The sequence below is a fragment of the Meleagris gallopavo genome, chromosome 2 (assembly GCF_000146605.3).
Source record: "Meleagris gallopavo isolate NT-WF06-2002-E0010 breed Aviagen turkey brand Nicholas breeding stock chromosome 2, Turkey_5.1, whole genome shotgun sequence".
Taxonomy (NCBI): domain Eukaryota; kingdom Metazoa; phylum Chordata; class Aves; order Galliformes; family Phasianidae; genus Meleagris; species Meleagris gallopavo.
In genome coordinates, this window is record NC_015012.2 from 54,375,756 (window position 1) to 54,389,952 (window position 14,197).

The following is a 14,197-nucleotide window of genomic DNA, read 5'->3' on the forward strand; positions in this document are numbered from 1 at the left end:
TCAGCCAGAAACACAGAAACACAGGGCTAAGGGAAAAGCTCTTCCTCTGCTACTGTACTTCTGATCTGATGAGAAACAGGAAATACCAGCACTCTCATGAGAGTGCCTGCTTTCTAAAGACCTCCAGCTCAAATTGGGATGATTACACAAACCCATCTAAGCCTGAAAATCTTTTGAAATTGGCCTATTTCTAAGCGGGACATAAAAAGCATAGCAGAATGCCATAGCTTCATCTCTTTAAGACACTCATAAATATGAGGTGAAGCAGCACTGTTTGTCTGACATCTCTACAGCAAGAATTAACTCTTGATAAATATTGAATTGGAAACCTTGCCAACTCTGTGCACAGATCTCTACATTTAAAGCCTCCTTTAACAAACAGATAAAAGTAAACATTTTCAGACAGGGGCTCCTGTCTCTGTGATAGATTTTAAGGGCTGTATTTTTACAGGTTGCGCAGTCACCTTTCTGATAAGCAGAATCCTTCAGGATTTATCAATGAGTATACAGAATCTCATCCACTCAAGTCCTTGATAAAAGGGTCCTAAGAATCAAAACCAAAAAGTCAGTACATAAGTAGAATGGCTGTACTGGTACCCAAAGTAATGCTGACAACAGCCAAGAACAGATGCTTCAAGAAAGAGTACAAAAATCAGGACACACAGCATGTGTCTAGAAAAGTCTTTAGCAATCTGGTTAAGTGACTTTCTTAGACAAAAGGCATATTTGTGCCATCATGTTTACTGGTAATATGAATCAATCTTTTTTTTTTTTTAATCATATTTTTGGCCTCAAGATCTTAGAGCAATAAATCCCAACAGTTTAACTATGCACTCTGTAGAAAAGTACTTTTTTTTTTTTCTTTTAAGCTGCTTTTAGAGTTTTGTGCTACAAAGTGCATGATTATTCCTTACTCATTTTCTCCATGATTTCATTATGCTTTTTCCTTTCAATCCATCTTTGGCCTTTTTTCAAACCAAACAGGTTTCTCCTAATCTGTTAACTCCCTGTGTGTTCCACTCTTGATCAGGTTTTTGTACTTCTTTGTATACTAATGTTTACTTACTGGAGTTAGACAACCAGAACTTCATTTAATGTTCAAGATGTGGACATATCCTGGATTATTTAGTGGTGCATGACATTGTTTATTTTTCTCTCTTCCTTTCCTCATTCTTTTCACATTTTTTTGGCTGATAATATGCCGGCTGATGTTTTCAGAGGCCTATTCAGAGTCCAAGCTATCTTTCCTTAGATGTGACAGCTCGTTCTAAGTCCATTGCTTCATAGACTAATTATAGGGACTTCCCCCCCCCATACATTATCAATATTAAGACAAAAACATTATCTTTTATCCAGCTAATAAGAACTAGCAAATCTATTAGCAGCTATCCCTAGTTTTTGCCATGCTGAACAATTTTTGATTATTAGAAATTTTTTATCGTAGCCTTCTCCTATCACTTCTTTTCCACCTCCCTGTGAATAGCTGAACACCACATTTTCCAGCACATACCCTCATGAGACGCCAATGGAAACCTCCCACTACTTTGACAACTTGGCCATCTTTTAACCAGTAATTTATCCTTTATAGTATGTTTTTTGTTTTTTTTTTCTCTTGCAGAAATTTGATCTCTTCAGGAGCCATTGTGAAGGGCTTTGTGAAAAATTTTTGGAAATCCCAGTATGCTTTATTCACTGCACCACCCTTATCCACATGTTACTGACTCTAAGAACTGCAATACATAAGATTGGCTTTTCTTTACAAAATCTGTGTCAATATTTCACCCATGCATTTATGTATTTCATTACCAATTCTATTTATTGTCATTTTTTCTAAAGATTTGGCTGGAAATAGAGTAAGATTTATTGTCCGTAGATTGCCAGAGCACCCAAGGACTTCTAAAGCTCAACATCGTATTTAGCACCTTCATTTCCTCAGTTACAGTGAAAAAAGGGCATGTTACATGCATTTCTTATCCCACTATTTTTATATCTGAGTTCCTTTAAAACTCCAGGATGACTGGCAATCTGTTTCTTCATATTCATTATTCTAGTAAACATTTTAATTTCTTTGAAAATACAGTGAGAGATAGGCATAACAGAATGGAGCATATATCCAGCAGGTTTCTTGTGTAACCCTATAGATACCTGTAGTATTCTCCTTGATTGCAGCGATGGTAGAGTTGGGACTCCTTAGTGGCAACTCAGTAAAACCCAGTATTAGAACTGTAACATACATACACAAAATCTCTCAGAAAACCAGCAAGGCTAGTTCTTGAGAGTATTGCATATCTTTAAGAAAAAGACAAACCTGACCTTGATTCACTGACTAAAGAAGCCAGCACAGACTGTGTTCAACTGCAGGGGACGGGCAAGCATCTGCTAAAGCCTCTGTCCTGCCTACATCTCTCCACAAGCAAAAGAACAGCTGAAGATCTGCAGCAACAGGAGATGGAAATAGGTTTAAAGAAGTATCAAGCTTCAGCTGGGAAAGTTCCTGAATGATCTGCTACAGATTCAGAGCTGAAGATTACAATGAAGTACAAAATTATATCTGTTCCTAAATTACTAAATCTCACCTAGTTTGTAGTTTTCAGGTGGTGGTGAATATTCCTATCACATACTGGATCCACTCAACATATCAATTATGTGATTGTTTTAAATCTATCTAAAATGTATTATCTCAAAAGGTCATTAGCATTACCTGGGGTTTGTATCAAGAGAGAAGATACGCAAATCTATAACTATTTCACCACTTTATTTCTAAATTAGTTTTAAATCTAATGAGTTTTTCTCCTACTTTTCAATCACTAATTATATATTTTGTATTATATTTACTTTCCTCCAATCCATTTTTTAAGTTCTGGAAACAAGGTATGTCAATAACTAGAAAGAGTGTTCTAGAGTAAATCACATTTCCCAGAAATGTGAATGAATTCAAGAAAGCCTCTGAAGGTCTTAGGGCTCATCATTTCAGATATCTTTTACCAGATTTAGAGAAATACAAGAATATGGATGACTTTCAGATTAGATTTCTGAAATATTAAACTCTATTTACTTTTAGTACCTCTCCTCTGCACCCTCTCAGTGGTCCACTTCTTTCATTTCTCACTTGTTCATGTTTGACATTGCTTTCACTCCATAAGCACACACTGATATTTTTCATACTTTTCTCTGTTGCTTTGTAAAAGAACTAGATAAAAATACAACTGTAAAAGCCTTTTTAAAACACTGTTACAGACTCATTCTAACAACATCATTTGTCATCCTAATACTGTCCCTGGTGCAAGACTGCAGAGTGCATTGCAACCTGCAACAAATCCCATCAGACAGGCTCGATAAGGCCCATCCAGCTAGAAACTATTCAGACTGTATTTAGACATAATCACACTAGGCCTGCAAACTGTCATATTTTTCCTGGCCCCTGCAGTCTGCGGAACTGCAGGCAGGCTTTCCTTGCCTACTCTAGAGTTATTTCCCGTGCATAGCTTTTGTTTTTTTATGGCCCCTAAGTGGCTTTTCCTGAGCCTTTCGGACAAGGGCAACTACATCCATTCTTCCTTCACCCTCTGGGGGCTTTGGGATTACCTTCCATCCTTGAAAAACGTCCAAGGTTGCAGCATTATTCACATGCATCTCTGTGTTTCAGTTGATTTTTAATAAGTTTTGGACGTTCTTTCAGAAGAGTTCATAGGACTCTGAGGAAACATACCCAGCACAAACCCATCCCATATTCTGCCAAGGGCTTTTCCTCCAGGATCCATCTTCTGTGTAGCATGCCTTCCTTTTACTTGGCTGGCTCCACACAGAAACTAATCACCATTACAAGAGACATACTCTGTTCTTCTGCCTTTCCAATACTTCCTGCTGAGAGCTTCAAGGGATAAGTCAACACCAGTTGTTGCTTATGCAGTGATGGCCTTAGGCATGATAGGCTCTGCAGCCTGTCCACCTGCTTACCCAGCTGCTTGCAGGTAGTCTGTTAGTTGTACCAGGTAATGCAGGAAAGCTTCTAGTCACTCCTATACCTGGCAGTGAATTTAGGATTGAATTTGTAGCCCTGCTCTCCCTTACGACCAAACATACTTTCAAAAGACAGGATCAATGAAACCTTTTAGCTTACCCTCCACCCATCTCCGCTTGCCAGAAGTGGGGTTTTTAAAGCTCGGCATTAAGAATGTCATTTCTTCATCTTTTTTTCCAGGGGATTTCCACATTCAAACCACCATCTTCAGCAGAGCTTCTGGGGAAAATAGCCTTCATGAAGGATGTGGCTATCTCATTGTTATAAGTCAGCCCCACTCAAACTTTTTATTGCTGCAGACAAAACTTAGCAAAGAGGAGGCAGAGACACTGCCTTAGGCTCCATACCCCACCCTGTTACTACTTTGTTATTAATACCACAATGCAATGAGAAGTGGAGGCAGTACGTGCTCAGTGAAATAAAGTAAGCTTTTGAACTTAAATACATAATGTCTAAAACTGACTTTAATCCCTGGAACCTTTTTCCAAAACTGAATGGAGCTGAGCACAGCAGCCCCCTTTTGACTGGTTTGTTTGTTTTAAAATTGATAACAAAACAATAAAAGTTGGGTGGCAAATCAAAACATTTCAATCTTCAATCTGCTGACCCTCTCAACATGCAGCATATAGGCATATATGCCTCTGAAAAGACCTATTTATCATTATCTATGTTGCATTGAGAGCAGGGTATGATAATGCTAGGAGACCGTAGTCTTTGGGACTATCATTTTGCAGGCAGTATTATTTGCAATGTCTTTAGTGGATAAAAGATAAAGAGAAAAAAAGAGACATGAACTACAATTTCTTTATCTTTTAGAATAATCAACCTACTTTCTGACAGAAAGCTAAACTTTATGGAAAGTGCATTAAAAGCATTTTTGCTAAAGGTCATAATTGCAACAACCACTAGCATTTCCTAACTAACCCTGGGGACTCTTCAGTAAAGGATAATATCCAGCAGATGACATATCTCTGTTTATTGATACAAAAAAGTGTCCTTTTCTTCATAATACGTACACAGTAGCACACACTTTCACATACGTATGCCACATATGAAAGTCATTTCCTGTATTATTTGGACTATTAAAAATAAGGTATTAACTCAAGGTAGCCAGATTGACAACTTTTTGTATTTTCCAGCAAGCCTAGATACTGAGGAATAGAGCTTTTACAGTCTATTTGTTACGCCTTTAATAGAAAGGGATTTGCAGCATAATGAGAAGGAGTATTAGTTTGGTCATACGTGCATTTCCCTAGAAGGAGACAAATATAATGTTCCACTGCAAATACATATGTAACGGCTGCCATCTCTACAAAACAATTTTTGTTAAGGTATGTTAGTTACTTGATCTAAGTACCTTCTTTAGTCTTTGTATATACAATTCTCCCAGATGGTTAACACAGATTAATCAAATAAACTGAGGTGATTTAAAGTGGAGTGTCAGTCAGAAATACTTTGGAGATTCTTTACCTATCTGATGCTGCCATAATTTTAAATAATGTCAGCTCTAGGTTGCATCTGTTGTTTTGCTTGTCTTTAAAAAACAGACCAAAAGCTGGAGGTAAGTAAAATAAAATACATTAAAAGTACAGTGCTTTCAGAAATAACTATGTTGAAAAAAAATCAGAGCTCTCCAGAATTACAAGTAAATAAATTGGTAGTTCCAAAGACTATCAAATGTAAGTACAAGACATAAGCTTGCTGAAACCTGTGTTACAGTCAGATTTAATAATGTTTATATATACATATATGCACACATACATATATATATATATATATAAACAAACAAACTAGGGCATTTGAAATTAATAAAGTTATGAATATGTAGAGTAGAATAAACAGTAACTATCCTGAGAAATGAGATGAGGTAGATGGCAGTTATAACTGAGCCTCTACTACAATCCTGTTCACCTGCCTGTATCAGTCAAGTAAGTTGTTTGCAAATGATAGAGCTGCACCAGTTTACATTCTCATTGCAGATAGTTATGCTAAATAAAACTGCACTTCAACTGGAATTATCTTAATTGGTGGGAATGGAAAAAAAAACACACTGCAGTGCATCATGTGGAACAAAAGAATTTTGATCCTCCAAGCTGCTTTCACATATGAGAATACTATCAGTATAATATATAGCTACAATAACTACACTAGCAAACCAAACATGCCCAGTATCTGGATGAGAAGAGGTTTGTGCTTAGAAAGAGTATGAACTAAATAGCAATAACAAAGTATTGCATATGCCCTGAAAAGAAAGCTATAGTGTTTAAGAGACTAAAAGACATAAAGATTTCTACCTGTAAAGTAAGTGATTATATCCATTTAATTGCCTGATCGTAAAAGATGAAAGAAAAAATTACAGCACTTCAATAAAGTGTTATGGTGTCTTCTGTCAAGTATTCTTTTGGATTATTAAACAGCAGATAAATAGGAAAAAGAGTCATCAGGACACTGGTAATAATCAAACACGTCAGGCCTAGGACTCACAGTCTGTGTCCACAGTACGTAAAACAGTGTTACATTCTCTCCCATAAAATTGGACATTCCAGAGCCAAATTTAAGTTAATTTAAGTGAAGTTGGAGGCACCGACTTGAAATGCAAAAGAATTTCAGATGCTGAGAAACATTTCCCCTCGTCTAAGAAACAGAGGAGGGGAGGAGAGAGTGAGAGAGAAAGAAACATAACAAAAAAAGAAGCATCTCCGGAGGTTCACTGCTAGCTTAGTTTCTGGTTTGTGTCAACTTGTTTATATCAGCTGCTGATTTGCGTCACTGGCTTGGCTTTGTGGTTGTATCTGGGGCCTGATGGACACCCTGGTGCATTAAGAAATTCACCACAACAGTACAGCATGTTAAGATCAAATAGCACAACCTAATGTTGTTTTCTTAAGTACACACACCGCACACAACCCTACGAAGAAAAATTACTAGAGGCAGCTAAGAAAGGCAAATTATCAGTTTTGTGCAAGACAGCTTTAAATTCAGATAAAGAGAAGAATGTTGATGTAGTACCAAGAGTGCATGCCAAATATTTTGAAGGGCTTCAAAATATTGCAGATATATTTTTAAAAGGGCTTGTGTTTCTAGGAATCGAGATATCTTGCATCCTTTCACCTCCTCTGAATTTTTAGTGCAAGTATCTTGAACCTCTTCATATTCCCTATGGTGTGAAGGAAATTTTTTATTTTAAGATATAAGAGGTTATTTTAGTTGTCTTTAATCAGTTCTTTGGAAATGAAAACAAAACAAAAATCACACACAAAAAAATCTTGAATATTTAAGCTTGAGCACTGTGTTTGTACAAGATACCTTGGATACTCTGCTTAAAGCACATACACTGGATATTATAATTATAGTATCTAGAGTGCACATACAGCTGATATCAACTCTGCATTTTAAACTCTGTGCTCATGATCAGACAGCACATACTCCCACAAACAGAATTGCCTAACTGAACACTTTAGAAAGTGTTCAGCAAAAGGTGGTGCATATTCCTTCCTGCTGTATCCAATGTTATAGAGCAGAAAAGGCACAGCAAAAACTACTGCAAATCTGAGAGCAGGCTTCAGTAAGTCTAATAGTAATTGTCCTCAGCTCATACTTTGTTTCACATTTTCTATCCAAACTTCCACAAGGAAGTTTTGTGATAACTCATAGTAGGCCTAACAAATAGACAAAATAAATGCATGAAATCTTAACAGAAAATAAACAGAAAATAAAGTAGTTTCAAAATCACATTTGCTGTAAGCAAGCTTTCTTTAATAAAACCTGAGAACATTTCTAAGAACCTCAGAACACTTAAGATTTTTCTAAAAAAACATGGATTTCTTTTTTGAAAATAAAACAAATTTGGTCAAGTTTATAAAGATAATAAAAAGGTAAATGTTACAGTTGAAATGTTGTGATCAACCTGTTTTACCTCTCCTTTTCTTTCTGAGAATTTAAAAATATTTGGCTGTTTCCTCAATTTGAAACGAAGTCAGATTTTGAAATCTCAAATTCTTGAGTAAAGTAGAATGATTCCCCTCCAGGTTTTTTTGATAACACACTGTATTTCAGAAGTGGGAGCTGAAGTTATTGACCTCCATAGGTGTCCAAAGACATGATGACCATTTTCATCCCCTTTCCCATGTGCTAGCATTACCACAAAGCATTACAGGGCAAGCTGGTTGAAAGTTATGAGATAACCTCCAGTCATCACTCTCAATGGGTACTGAGAATTTTGAGAGCTGGTAGGATGCCTCAACTCTGGAACTGGGAGCTTCTGAAAATACTGTGTTAACACAGCTGCTAGAGGCACATTGACGATTTGGTGAGCAGGACAGAGCCAGAAAACTGGACTGGAGTAACTCTGTGGCATGGGCCCCAGGCTTAAGGCATCCTCACTCTGTTAGCTTGAGTACTGGAGGAGAAATACTTGGCTACAAAAGAAGGCTAAGAAGCAGCTCGCCTGTAGGTCCAGCATAGAGAGGATGGGAAGAGAAAGAACAAGCAGTAGCATCCAGCAGCATTTTCATCTCCTCCAAGTGGGAACTACATCTCTAGGTAGCTCCTCTGTTCTTCACTATTACACTGAGCCAGCAGGTTTGCTGCTCCCACTTTCTTGGGGCTATTTTTGCTCAGCCATCCTCGACAGTTTCCCTGGTTCCTAAATTTTGTCCTTTCAGACTTCCTTAAAAATAACTGAAGGGCCATGAAATGTGCCCTTATGACAGCCAGAGGAACTTGGAAAGGAGAGTTTGCAAAAATATTTACTATGTGAACTCCCTTCTGCTTGTCTTCATAGAAACTGATCTAAGTGACCAAGGGGGAAACTTGAAACCCATGCTTCTAATTCAATCCACAATGAAACAGAAAATCAACATGCCCTGAACTGACAACTGGAAAATTATGTCAAAAGCACAAGTCTTCACTGCCTTTATAGCTTTGCAATTCTCTCCAACCCCTCCCCCACACCCTCCCAACCCTCCATTTGCTTAAACATGTACTAATTGGATAAGAAACAGAGGAGGATGACTCTTTGGAGCTTTGCTGACAGCATGAACTATTTCAATTTACTGCAGCCGTTTGACTAACTGCCTATTATCAATTGTTAGTCACTTTCATATAAGCAAAGTTGGAAAATAAAAAGTCAGTCCTTTAGTCCAACAATCCTCACTAGCTGAGATCATAATAATCTGCAGATTTGGCTGCAGTACTTAGGTGTTCATTCCTCAGCCATTCCAGTATTAGGAGATTATTATTCTATCATATGAAAAAAGTGTGTATTATTTAAATTAGAGAAATAACCCCTTTTGAAATACACAGCTGTGGATTGTAAAACATACATAATAGTGTTTAATTATTTTCACTTAGTTTTTCACACTCTCACATAACTGACATAATAAGAATAACACCACAGGTGAGAGAATTACCATAGTTAAATAACATGATAGACATGGTATTGAACAGCAGCAGTCTCTCTTAAAAACACCTTGCTTAGTTATAGATTTATACACCAATAAACATACAGATTTGTTTCTAAGGTCAGATTTTTTCCTCAACACTATCCATAAGGTGTACAGACAATCCAACCTTCCCTGCATTCAGTAGCACAGGTGTAAACAGAATTATTATGCTCTACACCTACTGTCTTCTTCAGCTTAGAACTAGAAAACTTCCAAATATTCTGCAGGAAAGGGGCAGAAGGGTGGTTGTGAATGCACATATAGACAAAATATCTTAATGGAGAACCCTAGATGGCAATCTTTCTCCCTTGAGTACTTATATGCATTGTCATACAGCGCGTCTACATGAAGGACACTTAATAAACTATCCATAACCTTAAGAATGATTCCGGACTTTGAAGCTGAACAATGTGTCTTCCAAAGGCAGGGGGTCAGAAAGGATTTATGTAAAGCAAATGATGCTCAGAAGGTGGGTATGTGAACGTCAGGTATGAAGATATTTATCAGAGAGGTTGCTGATGTCACTTCAAGCCTAATTGAAAAGGCCTCAGTGGTTGCAGGCATGCTAAAATACAATTAACCACTCATCAATACATTTTTGTGTTGGTACACCAATTGTCTTTTTGCCACTAACTTGAAGAGGAGAGATACCATGTAAAAATCCTGGCCTATCAACATAAAAATTGACAGCTTTCCTATTAGCTAAGTTATAGAGGCAAACATTGGTCATGACAGTCTGTGGCTTAGAAAATCACTGTGGTTAATCTTCTGACTCATGGAATTGAAGAAAACCTTAGGAAGAAACTTGGAATGGATCTGAACCATGACTTTGTCTGAAAAATATATCAATAGAGATTTGCACGGAGGACAGTGTTTCTTACTGAGGCTTTTGGCAGTTGTCATTACCAATAATTGAAATCAAGAACAAGAAGATACTCTCGCATGGTTTCTCCCCTAACTGTGAAGCTTCATAGGCCTGTCCAGCAAAACCCAAATGTTGGAGCCAAGAGTTGCTTCCAAATACCACTTCAAACACTTCAGTGAAGTGTTCAATAAAGTTTGAAGTGTTGAAGGGGACAGACTTTGCCAGCAGTAGATAATATCTGGTGAAATTTGTACAGCTGCATCTCCATAAACTATGTTAGATGACAAAGTATAACTACATCAATGCCAACATGAAGAATCAAGAACATTAGAATGACGCCAGTGAGTACACTGCCAAGGCTGATTTCTCTGGTGATTTTTCTATAATGTAAATCATGCTAAAGCAAGAGTACTTCTAAGTTGGGAAGTTTAATTTCTGTGGAGCTTTGCCCTGTTGTGACAAATGGATGCCCACAGACAGTTGCAGCAATGCAGGAGAAGATAATAGGCCCAAGAAAGTCACTGCTTGACAAAAGTGAAAGCCGCTCCAGCAATACCTGAGAGCAGTGGATACAGGCATGTAAGTTGTACATACGAAAGATATTAATAATCAGATGGCTTCAAAGGGAACTCACAAAATTTCCACCTGAAACAATTAATGATGAAGATATGAATGGTCAGATTTAGAAGGTTGAGGGGAGTAAGAAATATGGAGTATGTGCTCCTTCACTTCAAAAGTGTGGAAGGTGGGGAACAGCTTGCAGGCATGCATTATCAAACAGTAAGTTCTCCTGGAGCAAATGTTTAACCAGAGGCAAAGGAGAGGATCATGATGAGCAAGGGAGAATATGAAGAAAAATATGGTTTTGCTAAGCAGCTTGCCAAAGACCTGGTTTTCTTTAAATGTATTTGTCCAAAGCCCCGTATTTTTAAGCTGATGTAAATTAGGAAGAACATAGTTATATGAGAATTATGTAAACAGGCTAGTATGACACTCCTCATATGAATGGATAACTCATCTTAAGACAAAGTCAAAAGCCATAATGCAATTATTGCTCAACTTACATGTTTAACTGGTGCCAGTATCAGAAAATGAAAACAGAGTTTAATACAATACAATATCCAACTACTGGCTTGGTGACCATTACAGATCAAAGATTCAGTCTAGTTTTCCCTACAGTTTAACAGAACACACATTTTGAACTACGAACAGAATTCTTTTCCTTAATCTGCCAAGTGACATCTGACAAATCACTTTGCTGTGCCACAATTCTCTGCAAAATAAATACAGCATAACAATTATGACTCTTAGCAAAATACTTCCAAAAGAAACTAAGTAAAGTTCTAGAAATTATTCAAGAGTCATTACCTGATTATAGTCATGTGAATGCACTGTCTAGTATGTTAATATTATTAACCTGATTATTTTTGCATAAACATATGCATACTTAACCTAATTTCTTAATTTAATGAATAAATTTTTATAATACACCAGCTGTCTTTCTGGTTACATTTTAAAACTCTGGCACGATATACAATGGGGGAGATACTCCATCATTTTCTTTTCAAGCGTTCTGTATTTCTTGATTCAAACCTCAATAAACAAGTTTCCCTCACACAGAAGAGTTCCAGCAAGAAAATACTGATGAAGTTAGAACAGGCCATTTAAGATGCCAGCCTTTTCACCCACATCTGCTGGAAGACTCAGCGCTGCTAAATTGGAATACGCATGCACTTTTCAACTACTGCAGTGTACAGTTCAGGAGTTGTATTCACCTCCCCTGCTGTTAAAGGCAAGAATTCATATCTTTATGCCTTGTTCTGTGGTCTTGAAAACAAGAAGTTCAGGCAGTACAGCCGTGGCACAACATAGGAATATTCTGGTGCTCATCAGTGAGTTTATTGGCTTATTATTTTTTAAAAATGTATTGGATCATAGGATATTCATACTGTCACAGGATAGCTCAAGTTGGAATGGACTCTGAAGATTCCTACTCCGACCTTCTGCTCAAAGCAGGATCACAGTAGTGATCAGATAATGTTGCTCAGGGCTGTATCTACTCAGGTCACAAAAACCTACAAGTATTGATAATATACAGCCACACTGGGCAAGTTGTTCCAGTGGCTGATCTTCCTTCATACCTGTTGTCTCTTCTGTGCAGTGGTGTGAAGTGTCTTCCTCCATTTTCCTGATAACCACCTAATGGCTGGGACAAGACTGCTGTTGTGTTCAAGCTGGTGTTCAAGCTGAAGAAGACCGATTCCTTCAGCCTTTCCTCACAAGGCAAATAGTCCAGCCACCTGAGGGCAACATCTTAGTTGTCCTCTGCTTAACTCACCCTCAGTTTATCAATGTTTTTCCTAAACAGGATGGTCTTTAAATTAGTTACAGCACTCCAAATACTGTCTCAGGAGTAGGAATCTCCTGAATATTTAGTTAAGTGGGGATCATTCCTTCCCTTCATCTACTGTCTGTGTTCCTTTAGTATAGATTAGGACGCTGTTGGTTTTCTTCACTCCCATGGCACTGCTAGCACGCTCAGCTTGCTGCCTATCAAGACTTCATCACTCTTTCCTGCAGGGCCTTTTCAGTATCTCTCACTAGTGGTCCCTAACACGCAAAATGAATTTTGCGCTCATGAAAGCCAAATTCCTGTCAACAACATCAACCACCCAATCAGATGTTTATCCATACAATTTATCTGCTCTCGCCTCCTGTATTACTTTCCTCTGCATTTGTTAGATTGAAGAGAACACCACCTGGACCACCACATCTTTGACCTTCACACCCAAAGCTGTTTGGTCACTCTTGATACTCTCAAAATCCCCACCAAAATTATTAACACTGCTAAAGTGATTCAGAAGCAAGAAAAATGGCATGAAGGCCAAATGCCTTGGCAGTTTTTTCCCCACATGCTATATCTGAGCTGTATCTGAGCAACAGATCTTCCTAGATATCAAACCAGGTCAGCTAACTGGGACATCTGTACCTTGTAGATTGAAGTCCTTCACTAACAGCACTCAAAACCTCCTCTTGATGTTAATGTTCATCAAGTGGTTCATCAGGTAGCTCTGATGCATCTCTAAGGATATCTTTTTTCAGCACACTGAACAAGCACAGCAACTGCAGATCTGCAGATGGAGAAGAAGCCTCTTACTAGAAATTATGAGCTCCCTACCCTTTCTAGCTCAGGACTCTCAATTTAACCCACAACTGAACACAGTTTCTGGCTGCCTCTCTTGTTCCTGCAGGATCACTTTGAATATCCTGACAACTAGTTTCCTATGTTTCTTGATGCTATGCTTGTTCTCTTGCTCCTACAGCTCCTCATCCTGGCAAAATAGATCTAGTACACACTTTCTGCAGCAAGGACACTGCTTCCTCCTGCTCCAGACTTTAGAAGAGGCACTGGGCAGCCTGAAATCTGGGGAGCTTCACCCTCCCTCTGAGGTTGTGACTTGAGTAGAATCTTACGTGATGCCAGGAGTAGTTACCCCATCTGGTGCTGGGAACTGTGCCCTGTGGTGCAACATTATTGTTCTTGATGAGTACCACATCATTGTTAACAAATTTCTGGCACCCTTTCATGTGTCTCTTCAAACTGCTGCTTCTGAGAGCCATGCTCTATGCTCTGGGTCTACCAATTAGGTAGGTCAATGGCTAGTGCTGACCTTTTCTAATCAGGATCAACCCTTCCCAACAGAAAAGCCTGAATCTAAGAATGCCAGAAAAGTCTTCGGGAAGTCTAGAAACAACACCCAGAACTCATCTGCAAATGGCTAGCTCTGACAGAGAATAGCAGCCCCAGAAACATCCCTGCTCCTCTTCATGTACCCAACCCTGTGAACCATTACTCTGACTGCCAAG